General features: G+C 37.5%; 2 long non-coding RNA genes across 2 annotated transcripts; both read right to left on the bottom strand.

Moving 5' to 3' along the window:
- Window positions 1-7,545: 7,545 nt before the first annotated feature.
- Window positions 7,546-9,926, bottom strand: LOC112179287. Its single transcript, XR_005802718.1, has 4 exons — window positions 9,833-9,926; window positions 9,628-9,730; window positions 9,195-9,398; window positions 7,546-9,092 (listed from the first exon to the last, which is right to left on the bottom strand). It is a non-coding gene; the product is annotated as an uncharacterized LOC112179287 (long non-coding RNA).
- Window positions 9,927-11,051: 1,125 nt separating this feature from the next.
- LOC112180860 lies at window positions 11,052-12,956 on the bottom strand. The gene is made up of 6 exons (XR_002928536.2): window positions 12,679-12,956; window positions 12,381-12,576; window positions 12,200-12,273; window positions 11,984-12,113; window positions 11,270-11,402; window positions 11,052-11,168 (listed from the first exon to the last, which is right to left on the bottom strand). It is a non-coding gene; the product is annotated as an uncharacterized LOC112180860 (long non-coding RNA).
- Window positions 12,957-15,712: the final 2,756 nt, after the last annotated feature.

Genomic DNA, 15,712 nt, shown 5'->3' on the forward strand with positions numbered 1-15,712 from the left:
CCTTCATCCAAGGAATGCTAGAATTAGGTTGGCCATTGTATGCTACACAGGCTGGTTGAAGATATCTTCTTTGAATAATTCTCACATAATGATATGGAGGAATATATTCAACTTCACCATCTGTCTTCTGAATCCATTCTGGAGGAGTGGATCTGAACTTCAGACGAAGCATACAGTTGTCTTTTCTGATGTTCTTGACCGTGTTGACAATAATAGGCGGCAAGCCTCTTAGATCATCATTAGTTTTAGTCCACAGATTATGGACAAAACCATTTTCAACAAGCCAAAGCTTGTGTTCTTGAGGATGTTCACTCTGAACATTTACCAGGTATCTTCCAACATACGGTCCTGAGACAATAAAGAGGGTTGGAGGAACTAGGTTTTCAGGATTGTGCCTTCCTATCATATTATGGAATTCATAGCAGTCTGATTCATTGAGTGCCATGATAGGGACCCTAGCACTTTCTGGACTTTCAAGGAAGGATAGTTTTTCTTTCCTTACAGCACTCTGCTGTGTATGAAGCTCTTCACCTTGTGGTCTACCATTCTCGTAGAGTTCTTCAGCTAAAGCAAACAGAGCTGGGAACATTAATCCACTGCTTCTTTCTTGAAAGGCAAATAAGAGATTGTCCAGGATTGCCTTCTGGTGATAAGCTAGTCTCCTGCCAGTTCTGAACACAGGAGTATCAAAAGTTCTTAATTCATAATTAAAAACATTTATAACTCCACTCGGAGTTGGTCTGCTTTTTGGCAAAGCAGCAGCCATCAACGGTCTTGATGTGCCTTTACCGTCTGCCGTTTGAGACGGGCTAGCCAATCCTTTACCCTGGGATTGATCAGTTGAAGCCAAGCCTTTTGAGCTTAGCAGAAACCTTTTAAGGATTTTCTCCTTGGTTTCTTTTGGATCCTCTTCAGGTTCCTGTTCTTTCCCAGTCCTTCTGCTTCTGGGATTACGACCTTCGTCGTCTTCTCTTTGGCTGAACATTGCCAGTTCTCTGGTCAATGCGTCTGGAAGATAGTTCTTGTTACCTGCAATTAATTCAACAGTATAATCATATTGGTTAAGAAATAATTGCCAGTTTGCTAATCTTCCTCTATCAGCAGCTTTGTCAAGTTTAAAATTTTTAAAATTCTTTACTCTGGCACAATCGGTGCGGACAGTAAAGGTTTTTCCCAAATAAGCAGGAGAATTTAAAATCGTTTTCTTGACAGCTAAAATTTCTTTTTCCCCTGTGGGATAATTCAGTTCTGCATGGCTGAACTTGCCGCTACAAAATTTGCAGATCTTTTCAATGTTGGTTCCAGGCGCTCTCGCCAGAACAACACCGGACCAGTAATTATCACTTGCATCTGTCTGGAGGATAATTTCATCATTCTCTTCTGGTTGTTGAAGAGGAGGGAGGTTCTTGCAGAGATTTTTTATCTGCTTCACGATCTTTTCATCATCTTCTGTGAAGTTCCATTTTCTCTTGGAACTTGTCTTGGGCTTGGGAGATAACATTGCTGTTAACCCTGAGATTCTCGGGATGAAATCTCTCCCATAATTTATGACACCAAGGAATCTCTCTAGACTCTTAGCATCAGGGATCCTGTCTGGGAACTTCCAGATTTTTTCAAGGATGTGAGGTTGGAGCTTTATGACTCCATTCTTGATGTTTATTCCTAGGAAATCAACTTCATCAAGGATAAAGAAGATTTTCTTCTCACCTAGGATAATTCCATGCTGAACTATCAGCTTTGTTACCTCATGGAGGTGCTTCATGTGTTCTTCTCTGTTTTTGGAGAAGACCAGGATGTCATCTATGTAGACGACGCAGAACTCCGCTACATGCTTGAAGATGTTGTCCATCTTTCTTTGAAAGATTGAGGGAGCTTGCTTGAGACCAAAAGGCATTACTAGCCACTCGTAATGACCTTGTGGTGTTCCAAATGCAGTGAGAGGTACACTCTCAGGATGCATCTTGACTTGCCAGAAACCCGACTTTGCATCGAATTTCGAAAAGACTTTAGCTCCTCTGAGCTGGTTGATCAGGACTCTGACTTGAGCTATCTGATATCCGTCTTTGACAGTCTTCTTATTGACATCTCTATAGTCAATAACCATTCTAGCTTTTCCTCGTAGATTCTCTGCATGATTTCTCACATAGAATGCTGGAGCATGATGAGGGCTAGTGGAAGGTTGAATCAATCTCTTTTTCAGGAGATCTTCAATATCACTTCTGAATTCTTTTTTATCTTCCTCTTTGTATTGAGGAATAGCTTTGACATGGCAGATAGCGTTCATGTCATGCAGTCTTAATTCACAGACCACTGGGTCTTTTTCCCAAAACTTCTGAGGATTTGTATCCACATTCTGCTCGAGTAGTTTCTTGATTTTGTCAAGAGTGGGAGTTTGTTGAGACTCAAGCTTGTTCTGAAAGTGCTTGAGGTTGTGCTCATGGATGAAACTAGCTTCTTCATCTTCACTAGCTTCTTCTTCTTCTTCTGAAGATTCTTCAACAAGAAGTTCTTCTTGTTGTTTGATTTGGAGTATGGGCTGAAATTTGGGTTTGTAGGGGGTAAGATCACCACTATTCTGGTGCGATCTCTGATAGTGAATAGTAAAACCAGGACCGACGACGCTGAATGCGTGTGTGAGGCGGTTTGCCCAGAACACCCGTTCTCCTTTCCTGAAGCCTATCGCTTCTTCATCCTGAATGAATCGTTGTTGGAGAATAAAATCATTTCCCAACAAGAAATCAGATCCTTGGCCTTCAGATTGCCAAACCTTCTGGATGATAAATGTTCCTCCACCAATGGTGATATGAACATTTTTTGCTACTTTCTTCATGGTGAGATGGCTTCCATCAAACGTAACACCAGTAGCTGACTTTTTCTTGTCTTCGTTCCAGAGTTCATCTGGAATTGCAAATCTCTTTGCAACAGTAAAACCTGATCCATTATCTACAAAAGCATGTAGATGATATTTTCTGTGATCAAGGAACTTGAGTCCGATCTCTATGTAGTTGCTGTACTTACTTGTAGAGACGACTTTCGATTGGTGAAGCTCATTTTTCTGAGCTTGTTCCTTGGGAATGAATGGTTTGCATTCTTCTGGAACATTTTCCTGAGTGGGTGATTCAGCAAAACTAGCCGATTTTGTATCATCCCAGTCTGTAGGAATTATCTTCTTGCTGTCTGGATTACTAAACCAGGAGGGAGGATCATATCTGACTTTGTAATCAAACTTGCCGGAAGGTTGGCCAAGTAGATCCCATGTGCCAATATCCGCAGCTATCTCTTGTCTTTCTAAGAGATGAACAGTTTCTGGTGGTTTCACCAGTTCTTCTTTTTCTGGTATTTCAACCAGTTCAATATCTTCATCGATTGTTTCTTCACCGATGATTTCTTCCTTTATTTCTGAGGAAGATGGTTGTTCCATGGTCGTTTCTTGGAACACAGTTGTTGCAACTCCTTTTGTTTGTTCCATGGTTTCCTGGAACAGAGTTTCAACTTCTTTCGCCTTTTTCTCAGCGAAATATTCTTCATATTCTTGCTCAACCCATTGGCTGACAAGACCATTCTTGGTTTTTCTTCTTGCTTCAGCTATGAAGCACTCTTTGTGATAAGTCTTCTTAGACTCTTCCCAGAACATAGGGAGACCATTCTTCTCGTGACATAAGCAGTAGTCACAGACGAATGAACCAGGGTTGACCTGATAAGAAGACATGAAGGATTCTGTCTTGCTTTCTTCCCAATTTTTGACTTTCAAAACATTCATTTGTCTGGATTCGAAGTACTCTACTTCAGAATCAGTCTCAGACTCTTCTGATGAACTTGCTTCTTCTTCAGACCAGGCAGAGTAGACTGACCTGTCGTCATCTTCATCATCAGAATAGGCTATTTCGTAGCCTTTCATGTTTGCTACCTCTACTATTTGCTCGTATTCTTCAAAGAGAGCTTTAGTAGATCTGTTACCCTTTTCCAGGCATTCATTGGCATAGTGCCCTTCAGCTTTACACAACCAACATCTGCAAGCTTTCTTGCTAGGTTGTTTATGCTGCTGAGTATTCTTCTTTTTCTTGAAGAATTTCTTTTTTGGATCTTCATCTTTTCTTGAATCTCCAATTCTTCTTCTGATTACTCTTTTTGAATTTTTTAGAGTAATATTTTTTCTTCTTTCTGTGGTATTTGGAGTCATGGCATCCCCAGTTTGTGGGCATATCCAGTATTCCGTAACAGAAATTTTCAACTCCTTTGAGTTGCTTCTTGGCCATCTTAGCTCTAAGATTGGTTTTGCATTGCTCCTTCAGTAGTTGCCGGATTCTGTCGGCAATTCCTCCAACTGAAAATCTTTCAATTGGTTTCTCAGCTATGCTTTCTCTCACAGCTGTTCTCCATGGTTCAGGGAGCTTTCTGTGCAACAGATTAACTAGATCAGTATTCTCTAGTTCACCAATTGTACAGTAATATTCCTGAAACTCATTCAGGTATTCTTCGAAATATCTCATGTCACAGATTTTGAGAGCATAGATATTCGACTTTGCCGTTTCTTTGGCTTTCTCACTCAGATTTGAGAGATCTCCACAGAACTGATCGTACAGGGGTACTGCAAAATCATACGGAGACTTTGAATTTTTAATTTCTTCAAGCCAGTCTCTTCCTCTGGCAGTTTCTTTGAAGGATAGGTAGTACTTTTTTGCCACTCCAGTAAGAGTAGTTTCATAGTATACCTGCAAATCTGGTGCTTCAAATTTTCCAAGGGTGAGTGCAGAAGCCATCATCAGGCTATCTACCCATTGGTCAATGGTTTTTCTTTTGTCTAGACTCTTGTCTAGATTCAACCAGATGCCATAGTTCGTGATCGGAACTCTTGGCAGATTGTCCTCGGGGACGAATCTTTGAGAATTTCTTTCTCCTTTTTTACCCATGGGGGCTTTCTGAACTGGGAGTTTCATTTCCCTTGTTTCTTTTTTTATGAAAGTTCTGGAGCTTCCTCCTTCTTCCATTTCAACATCTTGGTAAGGAAAGACTTTTCTTGTCTTTCTGCATTTGAATTCTTTCATTTCCTCGATTAGTTTTTCTAATCGTTCGGGACTTTCACAATTCTCAGCTTCTTTGTAAAGATCATAGAGCCTCTCAGCTCTGAGCATATGGACTGGTCTGCATAGATCAGCTTCCAGATCTTCTTCTGATATTGGCTCTTCAATAGTGGGTTTTGTACCACTGACACCGGCTTCTCTGGTGCTGTAGCTTCTTCTCAGAAGACTGCTGTTTATCCTGATATTTTCAGGACAGACATCACTTTTCCTGTGATTGTCGAAGTTGAGGCTGATTTCTCCAGTGCGTCTACTCTCGTAGATCTTTGCTTTTGCTCTTTCCGGTAGCTTTTTTGGACCGGATAATTTCCATTCAAGAGGAAAAGTCACTTCATTCCAAGCAACCTTGTGAATCTGCTGTGAATGGTTCTTCTGGCTGGTGAGGAATCCAGTAGTGAGACCAGGGACGTTGGAGATCCTTGTCTTTGGTTCCACTGTGGTGCTCATCAGTTTATAGTACACTCTGTATACTATTGCCAATTCTTGTATTTCTTCTTTCATTGAGATCCCGTCTGTCTTGACTCTCAGTCTGAGGCAGTGGGCTGCATCCTTCAAGCTGGTGGAAAAGTTGGGGAAGCAGTTGAAATATGCTACCTGGTTGCATAGTGATGCTTCTAGAGTTCCCAACAGACTAGCTTGGAAGTCTGTCAATCTGTTGTCTTGCAGGACACATAGGACTGAACAGTTGATGCCTTCTCTTGCCAACAATTTTATGTCGTCTTGGACTGCTCCAATGTGCATAAATTGGTACTGCTTTGCTTGTGCTCTGGCAACTTCAGCAGGGGTGATCATCAAGAGATCTGTTTCTCCTGTTGTTGAGAGGGTTGTGAATTCAAGTACTTTGAAATGATGGCTATCCATCAGGTCAAATGTTCCCCGTCTGTAGATCTGTTTGAAATCTAGCTTTGGAATTGAGGAGTTTTTTACCTCATGCTCGATTTCATTGTATTCAAATTCTTCAGAATTTAGGAGTTGAACTCCTTTCTTTTTTCCAAAGATGCTTAACATCTTCATTTCTCTTTTTTCTGTATTCTCCGGGTTTTCATACCGGATACTAGTCTGACTAGTAGATGGTTCCAGAAAAATCATGTTAGGAACACGATTTGAGTCTGGTTTCTCTAATGGTTTGAACCCATTAGTCTTCTTTTTTACTGTAGGCAATTTCTTGTCCTTCAGTATAGATTCCAGCGTTTTTTGCTGTTCTTTGATTTTTCTACTAACACTCGTTAGTTTTTCTTCTTCCATTTTTGGAAGATCTTTGATATAATCCAGTTTGTTTTCCAATCTTTCCAATTGGTGGATTATAGCAGGAAATTTTTCTAGAGTCGACTGACATCTAGATATTTCTAGTAACAGCTTCTGATATTTCTCATCAGAAGATTTCAGTAGAGAATTTATTTTCTCTAATAATAATTCTGACATTGTCCCCATTAAGGAGGGGTTCTCCTTTGAGCCACTACTAGGATAAAGTTCATAGACATCAGTTCACAACTGATGTTAAAAAAAAAAAATCCGATGTCTTAGTGGGTGATGTTAAAGATCGCCAAAACTAAGACATCGGTTCACAACTGATGTCTATTTTGCAACGAGACATCGGTTTAATGTCCAGAACCGATGTAAAAACGTTAATGTGATCACCATTTTGGTGTGTTTAGCTATTGTCAAACCTTCATATTTTGGCATTAGATGCTTAATGAAATATAGGTCTAACAACACAATTATCCATTTTAACATCGTTTCTGATTTAGAAACGATGTCTGATAATATTTTACACATCGGTTCTCATAAATTTTTGCTTATGGTTCATAAGTTTTTCGTGTGTTTGGTACATAATATTTCACTAGACATTCAATCTACATTCTGTAGTATAGTTTGAACTGATGTCCATATTTATGCTAGACATCAGTTTTGTTTATATATCGATGTCCATAGTTATTCTAGACATCGGTTTTGTTTATATATCGATGTCCATAGTTATACTAAACATCGGTTTTTGTTTATATATCGATGTCCATAGTTATACCAGACATCGGTTTTTTTTCATATATCGATGTCCATAGTGATCTAGACATCGGTTTTTGTTTATATCTCGTTGTCTATTTGTAGTAGACATCGTTTTTGTTTATATATCGATGTTCATAGTAATGCTAGACATCGGATTTTGCTTGATAACTGATGTATTTTCACATTCTTGACATCGGTTTTTGTTTCCAAACTGATGTATTTTCTCTTTTCTGACATCGGTTTTTATTTTCAAACTGATGTAATTTCTGTTTTCTGACATCAGTTCTTCATCAGTAAATGATGTTTTTTTCATATCCCTTTCCTGCTGAATTTGGTACTAGAAAGCTAATCGACAAATAACATGAAATTCAAATGTAATTTAAATATTAGGGAATTGTATTAATTTCTATCCAAAATTAGAGCTTGAGGTAGTTTCAAAAGTTTTGCACAATAAACCCTAACCTACTTTAAGGCTAGTGTAGAAGATACTACTACTGCAATAACTACATGCAGTATAATTTGTTCACAATTCATCATGATATTACTACATCTACTACAAAATGGTCAGCAAAATCTAGCCTTACTCAAAATTATATATAGTATGAAATAAATTGACACTATTACAGAAGTAATAACCAGAGAAGAAGACGCATTGTAAATCAAAATGGTAATAATGCAAGGCAACAACCAAAGTAAATAGCCTCAGAAGTCTAATCATCCTCAACAATAGAACCACAGAAACAGTGACTTTTCATGGACGGGCAGTTGCCACTCCAGCGGCAGGGCGTGGAGCCTGACCAGGTCCACCTGGTGCGCTAGGCCTAGGCTGATCCTCCTGATACAAAATGAAATGGAAAGGTTTAGGTTAGTGTAAGAACACGAATAAGGGAAAAAACGCACAAATAGTTTTTACTAGTAGAACTTGGTTACTTTACTAAATTAATTAATGGTTCTTATCCAAATGAGAAGTTTCCCTTTGCATTACGTTTTTTCAATGAGAAGTACGTTCTATCTAACTACAGTCTACAACAAACCAATTTATATCAAATTCTACTTCCATAAAGTCACCATCTAACAAAGGGAAAATGAGTTCGTATTGGGAAGAGGGAAAGATGTTCTTATACGGAAACTGATTTGTAGTTTGAAAATATGAACACCATGCTTCAAATATATCCTCATATAGGCAAATAAAACACCCGGACACAAAATAACAAGCATAGACATTTAAAAATAAATAAATAAAAATCCCTGTATTAGATTACTGATTCAGACAAAAACCATTTGTCAGGCACTTCCCAAGCTCTGAATTCAATAAGAACAAAAAAATATAAGGATAGAAAAGAAAGGAAAAAAAGTCCAAGTAGATCATGCAAAGTAGGAAAACTACACCCTAAAGTTCATCACCATAATGATGAGAACCACAAGGAAAATGGCAAACTACATTTCACCGTAGAAACTCACAAAGCATGCACCAAGCAACAAGATGACTAGTACTAAAGGGAAAAAATCTTAGAAGATATGATAACCCCCACCCTAAGTCATTTGTCCCAAAAAGAGTATCACCAACTCTCTTGCTACTTCTATCAAAAATAATATATGCAGGTATTGGCAGTAGCCAGAGAAAAAAAGGCACGCGAAACAATCTTAAACCTAGTATATGAACCACTTTAGGTATCAGGTTTGCTGCTCATAAAAGTATTCAGCTATTAACAACAATGTGTAATGCTTACTTCCACACACCAAATCAGTGAATCAGCGTCGAATCCCACTTTGAACCTCAAACTAAATTGCTCATAGATACAAAAGCAGACACTTGAATGGCAATTGCTTATAGATACAAGAGCAGACACTTCGATGGCAAACAAAACTTCAAACATACCCGGCACCTGAAACGCTGAGGGACCTCACGGCTCCTCCTCTTCTCCCTAGATCAAACCCTCACAACGTGAGAGTGGATAGCACAGGAAACAGAGTACTGCATCTTTGCATACAGCTTAGGAAGAGTGTAGGCTGCAACAAGCATTGCCAATACAACATTATCATCAAATAAACCACAAAAACTACCCTTTAGGAAAGAAAAATTACAACATAAAACAGTAAAAAAAAAATTACCTTCATAAACATAAGCCTCCTGGACATCCCTAACAGCAGCTTGCTCAACAATGTTCCTCACCAGAAACCTCTTGATAGCAGCTGCATCAAGCATACTGCTTCTATGGTCAAGAATGCCTTTCTTAAGGCATCCAAAAGAATCTTAGGAGGCGTCATAACAGAAGTATGTCGTGTGCCTTATGAATAGTAAAATCTTTTGAGAAGCTAGATCAAACAAATTACACTTGTTAAGACTTTAATAGCTCTTTTCAAATGTGGTTCTCACTATGCTAAAAACATAAAGGGAATACAGATAAAGGAAAAATTAAATTTATGCACATTAGATATGAATAAAATAACCAATTCCTTCTATTTCCATAAGGGTCACATACTAGTTCTCATCAATATAATTTCAATAAATTATGTGCATGCAACAGAAAGTGCTCTAATTTACCAGAATCGGATGAACTGGCATCCACAATTGGTAACAGCTTCTTTAACTCATTTTTTGATAAACCAAGTTAGTACACTTAAGTAGTCCCTCACGTGCCTTCATCCTGAGTAAGTTCATATATGTGTGAGGAATTCATTTATGACATTTTAAAACTTAAGGGGGGCATCGATGGAAGGCATGCTTAATAACAATTTCCATAACCTACCAGTTAACATTTCCTCTAAGGGTATTGATTTCTCCATTGTGGCTAATAAGGTCCCAGCTGGGGAAAGTATTTGTTGAGAATCGAGAATGTACCTGCGGGAAATATCAAAATAACCAAACTTGTCATACACAATTCCATCTTCTCTATTCAAAATATGGAAATCCAATTCTAAAAATTAACCTGAAACTACACACATGAAACTGTGTTCAGGCCACTCCAGTTCAAAGTATAATGCAGTGCCAGTACAAATGAAAATCCTAAGCTATACTTTCCAAACACAATTTCCTTTTCACCATTCATTCGAAATTTCAACCCCAACAACTGATCATAGAGAGCAGTGCACCAAGTTCTGCAAACATGATTACTTGATAATGAGGTTTCTTACCAACTCACCCAATGCATCCAATCCAGCATCCAATTTCAATTAGTAATCAAGGGAGTGGAAGAACTTAAGAGATCATTCAAACCTCAATGCCTTAGAAGTCATTCCTCAAATGAAAAATATGATAATTTTGTAAAGGATTACTTTTGAAGTGCTATATTGTAATACAGAGTTTTGATTCGTATAATTCTAGTAATCACATCCATAAACAATCACACAATGTCAAAAGTAAATCTGAATATCAAGGATCCTTTGGGCGCTGTAGTGGTGAAAAGTGAACCTAAGTGAATGTCATGAGATCAAAATCAGGTAGTACATGCTTAAATGGGAAACATAAAGTCGACTTGTGCTTGGTGTAGAGTTACTTGCCTCGGTAAGTGCCCTGAATCCGCAGTCCCTTGAAATGTTTTCGCTCACAACATTTTTAAGAGAACCTCTAAATCAGATGTTAACAATCCCGTTAGTACCCAACCTATACGAAGCAAAATCTATCATTCTATTATCAAAAGTAGGAGTAAAAAGTAGGAGCCCAAAAGAAACAAACACATGAACTTCATAAGGGCATAAGAATGTAACATGGAGAAATTGAATGAACACAAAGGAAAGAAACATAGAAAATGAGATTAACAAGTAAATGGCCCAACCTAGAGCAGAAAGCAATTGCACAAGGTGTACGTGTGCACGCACACTCACAAACACTTAGATTATAGCTACTTAGCATTATCATAACACATTTTTTCAATAGTCAAAGATACTAAAGCTACTAACAGAGCAAGAATTTCAATGAAAGAACATTTCAAATAGAACCAGGGAACACTTTACCCTAGAAGTGGTGGGATAGCGCCAACCCATGTATTTACTGGGTGAATTTGCTTTAATGGAGTATACAGAAATGCATAAAGTATTAAATTGGAAGCATCAAGACCAGCTGCCAGCATATTAGCCTGCAACAACCTTGTCATAAAAACTGCAACATTAGTCCCAAACTAATAGCCAATAAATTCTCATGTCATACAATAGTTTTAGAAGCGAGTATTTTCATGGGGGCACCTTACTTGCCAACAAAGCAGTGCCAGCTAAGCCAGCAGTAAATGCCTAGGCAATTGCATGAGGCCTAGTAATATGTCCTGAAGGTAGGGGTCTTTGCATCGTTCTCTTCAGTTTGGCATCATTATACTTCTCGAACACCTATAATAGAAAAAATTACAATAGCTCAACACGTTATGGAGTTAAAATGTCAACATTAAAACACTAAAGAAGTAAAGATACTGTAATGTTCCACTATTTGCACCACATAAATCAGCTTAAGAGCAACTGCTGAACAAAACTTTTACTGGTGCAAGGTAAAAATACACCATAGTCAGTCAACAGAAATAAGGTAACTGATAAAGTTTCTTCAATGCTGTATAAGTAAACTATCTTATGAAGACAAAGTAATAACTTCATAAATCGTACTTGAGAGAATTAAATTGAAATAATTCTAACTAATGATTTTTTTTTGTATATTTGTTCAGAGTTTTCCATATAGGTTTGTATACAGGGGGGATTATGTCCCAGGTTGTCTATAACCTTCATATCTACTTGAATAAAACAAATCCAAAATCAACAAAATTCAAACAACTAATAAACTCCAGTCTGGAAATAACCTAATAAATGGGAAAGTTGATTAGGCGAGAACACTCACCATAATATACCGGTTACATACATATATATGCACATATGTATGCAAAAAGAAAAAAGAAAAAAATGTTACAAGAACGAGAACAAACCTGATTTAAAGATTTAGCAGATGCTGCAAACATCATGGTACCAACACATATCCAACAAAGTCCAGCAAAATCGACGGCACTGCCACTTCCAAGAACAAATCTAGTTCCAGAAGTTGCAGCAACTAGCATGCTGAATTGCAATCGAACAAAAAAAAATAGTCAGACAACTTCTTAAACTGACTTCAGAAATCAAGTAAAAAGAGATTGAGAACAGACCCAAGACACGGACTTTGAAGAATCAGAAATCGAACCCAGAAAGTTTTCAGCTTCTCACTGATGAAATATTATCCCTTTGCACCAGAAATTAATGAATGTAAGTAAAACGAGAGGAATTATGTGTAATTTAGCATACTACAATAGACAGCAATGAAAGTTGTGAGTTTGGAAAAGCTCAGACCTATTAAGAACTCCACCCAAAGCAGAAGGGATGAGGACATCACATTCCTGAATCCAAAAGAACAATACAGGAACCTAAAGTATTATTCTTTAATATAAATTCAACTTCTTTCTATCAAATAATCATTAAAACCATGAAATCGATTTCATTTTAGTATTTGTTGCGAGCAACCAAGATCGAGTTTGAGGCTGTTCGTCTGAAAATGCAGAAAATCAAGGAGATATTCATGAGAGATAGATCGATTGAAGATGTTCAAATCATGGAGATGTTCAACGTCAAAACCCAAACAACTTCTTACCCACTTACAATGGAGGAGAGCGAAGGTCGTCGACGCCTCGACGGTCGAAGAGAAGGGCTGAGAGGGGGAAGCCCACGGAGAGAGAACGGAGAACGGTGAACGCAGCTCCGCGCTTCGACTGGACTGGAGAGAAGGAGGCGGAGAAGGAGGAGGAGAGTGGTCGGAGGCGGAGAAGGAGGAAGAGGAGGTCGATTGCTGGACGGGTGTCGTGATGGTTAGGTTTGGGAATGAAAATTGCAGTGGTTAGTCAATATGAGTCGTGGGAAATTTGACAAAGTGTTGGGAGGGAGTGAAAATTTGGCTCCCGCTTCCAAAATTTTAGACTTAGTACTTTCCGCCTTTTTTTTAAATTTTGGATGAAAAGTATAGACATCGGTCAAATATAAGAAACGATGTTAATTGTATGAATAGAAATCAGATTTTTAAGAACCGATGTTAGAAAAACAATTTACATCAGGTGAAATCTTAACTGATTTAAAAGACGTGATGTCTATTAACATTATTCTAGTAGTGAGCCTTTTACAAGCTCTGATACCAGTGAGGTGCGGATCTAACCAATGCTCAAATAATTCAGAGGTTTTTGTTCCTCTTCCAGAACATATAGGAGATTTTCTATCTCTTCTTCTATTTTATAGATTCTAGTCTGAAGTCTGTAAATAATATCCCAGTAATTGGGAGAATCTCTATCAAGGCTGTCCCGATAGGTTTTTAATTTTCTCAGTTTTTCTCTCTCTTTCTGCAGTTCTTTAGTAGTATGTTTGCATATAGCTACTAACTCAAGTCTGTCTACAATTGAAATTATGAATAGTAATTTGTACCGTTTACCTTTCGAATTAGAGGATGACTGTCAGCTTTATATATATATTCAAATGAAACAAACTCTGATGGGCCCACCACGTTTCTAAAACAACATATATATAGTATAGTATGAAAGAGACATATGCGGATGCAGACTCTTAACAGATCAAGACATCAAAGAGAAAGGGTACTAATGGTAGTGATTTTGAAAAGATGGGTAGATAAGAAAGAAAACGAGAAAAAGTTGTGTGAGAGGGAACAAAAATAATACACTGGGGTGTATGAGAAGTATTTTCCCAGATTTGGGGTGTATGAGCATTAACCCTTTAAATTTCTCACTTCAATTTCTACCAAAAATAGTTGTCATTTACAAATTCCTTTGTAGTATTCCATTTTTATTTCCAAAACAAGATTTTTTTTCTATTTTATCTTTTTATTTGTTTTAAACTTTCTTAATTTATTACACATTTCAAATCCTAAATAGATGCAACCAAACAATAGAAATTGCAATTAATGAAATTTTAGATTGATGGAGTTAAAGATTCCATCATTTATAAATTCCTACGGATTTTATAATTTTCTCTTCCAAACGCACTCTTAGTCTATAGTTTGATTCAGTATTTGTTGTTTGCATGCCCTCGTGTTCTTTATTATTTAAGTTGTTCAGTGTTTGGCGTTGCTGCATTATGTCCTTGAAAGAAATCTAGGTTAGCTTGTGATCGAACAAAAGGTTTCCATTTAAAATTCTAACCTCTGGCATGACTCAACTTCTTTTTTCTCTTTTTGGTAACTAGTGCATGATTACTGCATCTTATGAGAAATTTGCATTATGTTTCATCTATATGCTTGAAGTAACTCACTATTGCTAATGATTCAGCAGTACCTCTTGGCTTATAAGAGATCCTTTTTTTTTAATAGGAAAACTTCTATCTGGACGTACTTGTTTTTATTCAAGTATTGCAAGGAGTAGTCTAGTACTTGGAATGCTGGAATAGCTTAATATAAGTAACCTGTTTGCAATAATTTTTTTTAAAAAAAAAAAAACATGTTTGCTTTTCTGAAATAAAGTAACTTTTTGCTTGAGCTGTTCATTTTTTTCTTCACATTTCTATCATTTCGTTGGTCTTGCCAATGGATCAGAATGAATCACTTTATGGATAAGAAGTGTGATTGACATAGATATAAATGGTTTTGTAATCATCAATTGTGAGAGACTTAACTTCTCTCATGAATGATTAATAACAGGGTGAAAAACAAACGAAAATAGAATTAGCATATGTGAAATATATGCTTGATATGGGGTTTCCTTTGAATCGCTTTAATGACCTAAGTATGAAAAAGACGGTCACAATATTTTAGATATCATGGAAATTAAAGGTGGGTGAAAGGGTTATGTATAGACAAAGTATTTGCATCATCTCCTCCTCACCTTGATGCCCTTAGGTCAATATGAAACAACTTGGTTAGGACGTCTGGTGACCCAGGGTACGAAATACACTGTGCTTGTGATCCAGATGGTGAAATTAACACTAAAAAGCAGTGAATAATGGGTGACCTAGTAACCCAACGGGTGAACTTGCTCTTAGGTCATTATGAAACAACTTGGTTAGGACGCCTGGTGAATGACTGCTTCTTGCTAATGGTTTGGGCTTGAGTGAATCGGCATGCTTTCGTATTCTCTCTATAACTTGATCATTGTACCTTAGGCATGTATACTGTACTTTCAACCTAGCTTGCTTGGCCTTATCTACGTTTGTAGTGGTTAGATACAACGAATACAAGAATGAAATGTCGATATTAAAACCTCGAGTTGATTTAGTTTTTTTTGTTTCTTTTTAGGTTGGATCAATGCTTAATCTACAGTTGTGGTTTGGCTATTTCGATGGTGCCAACTTCCATTCTAGCCGAGAAATGGTTAAAAGTTGTTTGTTAATTGGTCGCCCCATACCATGGCTGTGGGAATATGTCATTTCTCATAGCCATAACTTGCTCGTATATTATTCTTTATCTTTTACTTTTTGGAAGAAAGTATATTGTAGCTTGGTTGTGGAATGTAGGAATATGTATATTCTTGGATGTTATAAAGCCAAGTTCACAGTTTTGTGTGTGTATATATAGATCTTCGTAGGAAGAGACCCACAAGCACGCCTGTTGCGTTTGGCAGATCGCCACCCTAGAGGTCTCCATTTCTTCACGTCCTTGTCTTCAATTTCCAAATCTATTACTTCACTTCACA

This window comes from Rosa chinensis, chromosome 7, assembly GCF_002994745.2.
Source record: "Rosa chinensis cultivar Old Blush chromosome 7, RchiOBHm-V2, whole genome shotgun sequence".
Classification (NCBI taxonomy): domain Eukaryota; kingdom Viridiplantae; phylum Streptophyta; class Magnoliopsida; order Rosales; family Rosaceae; genus Rosa; species Rosa chinensis.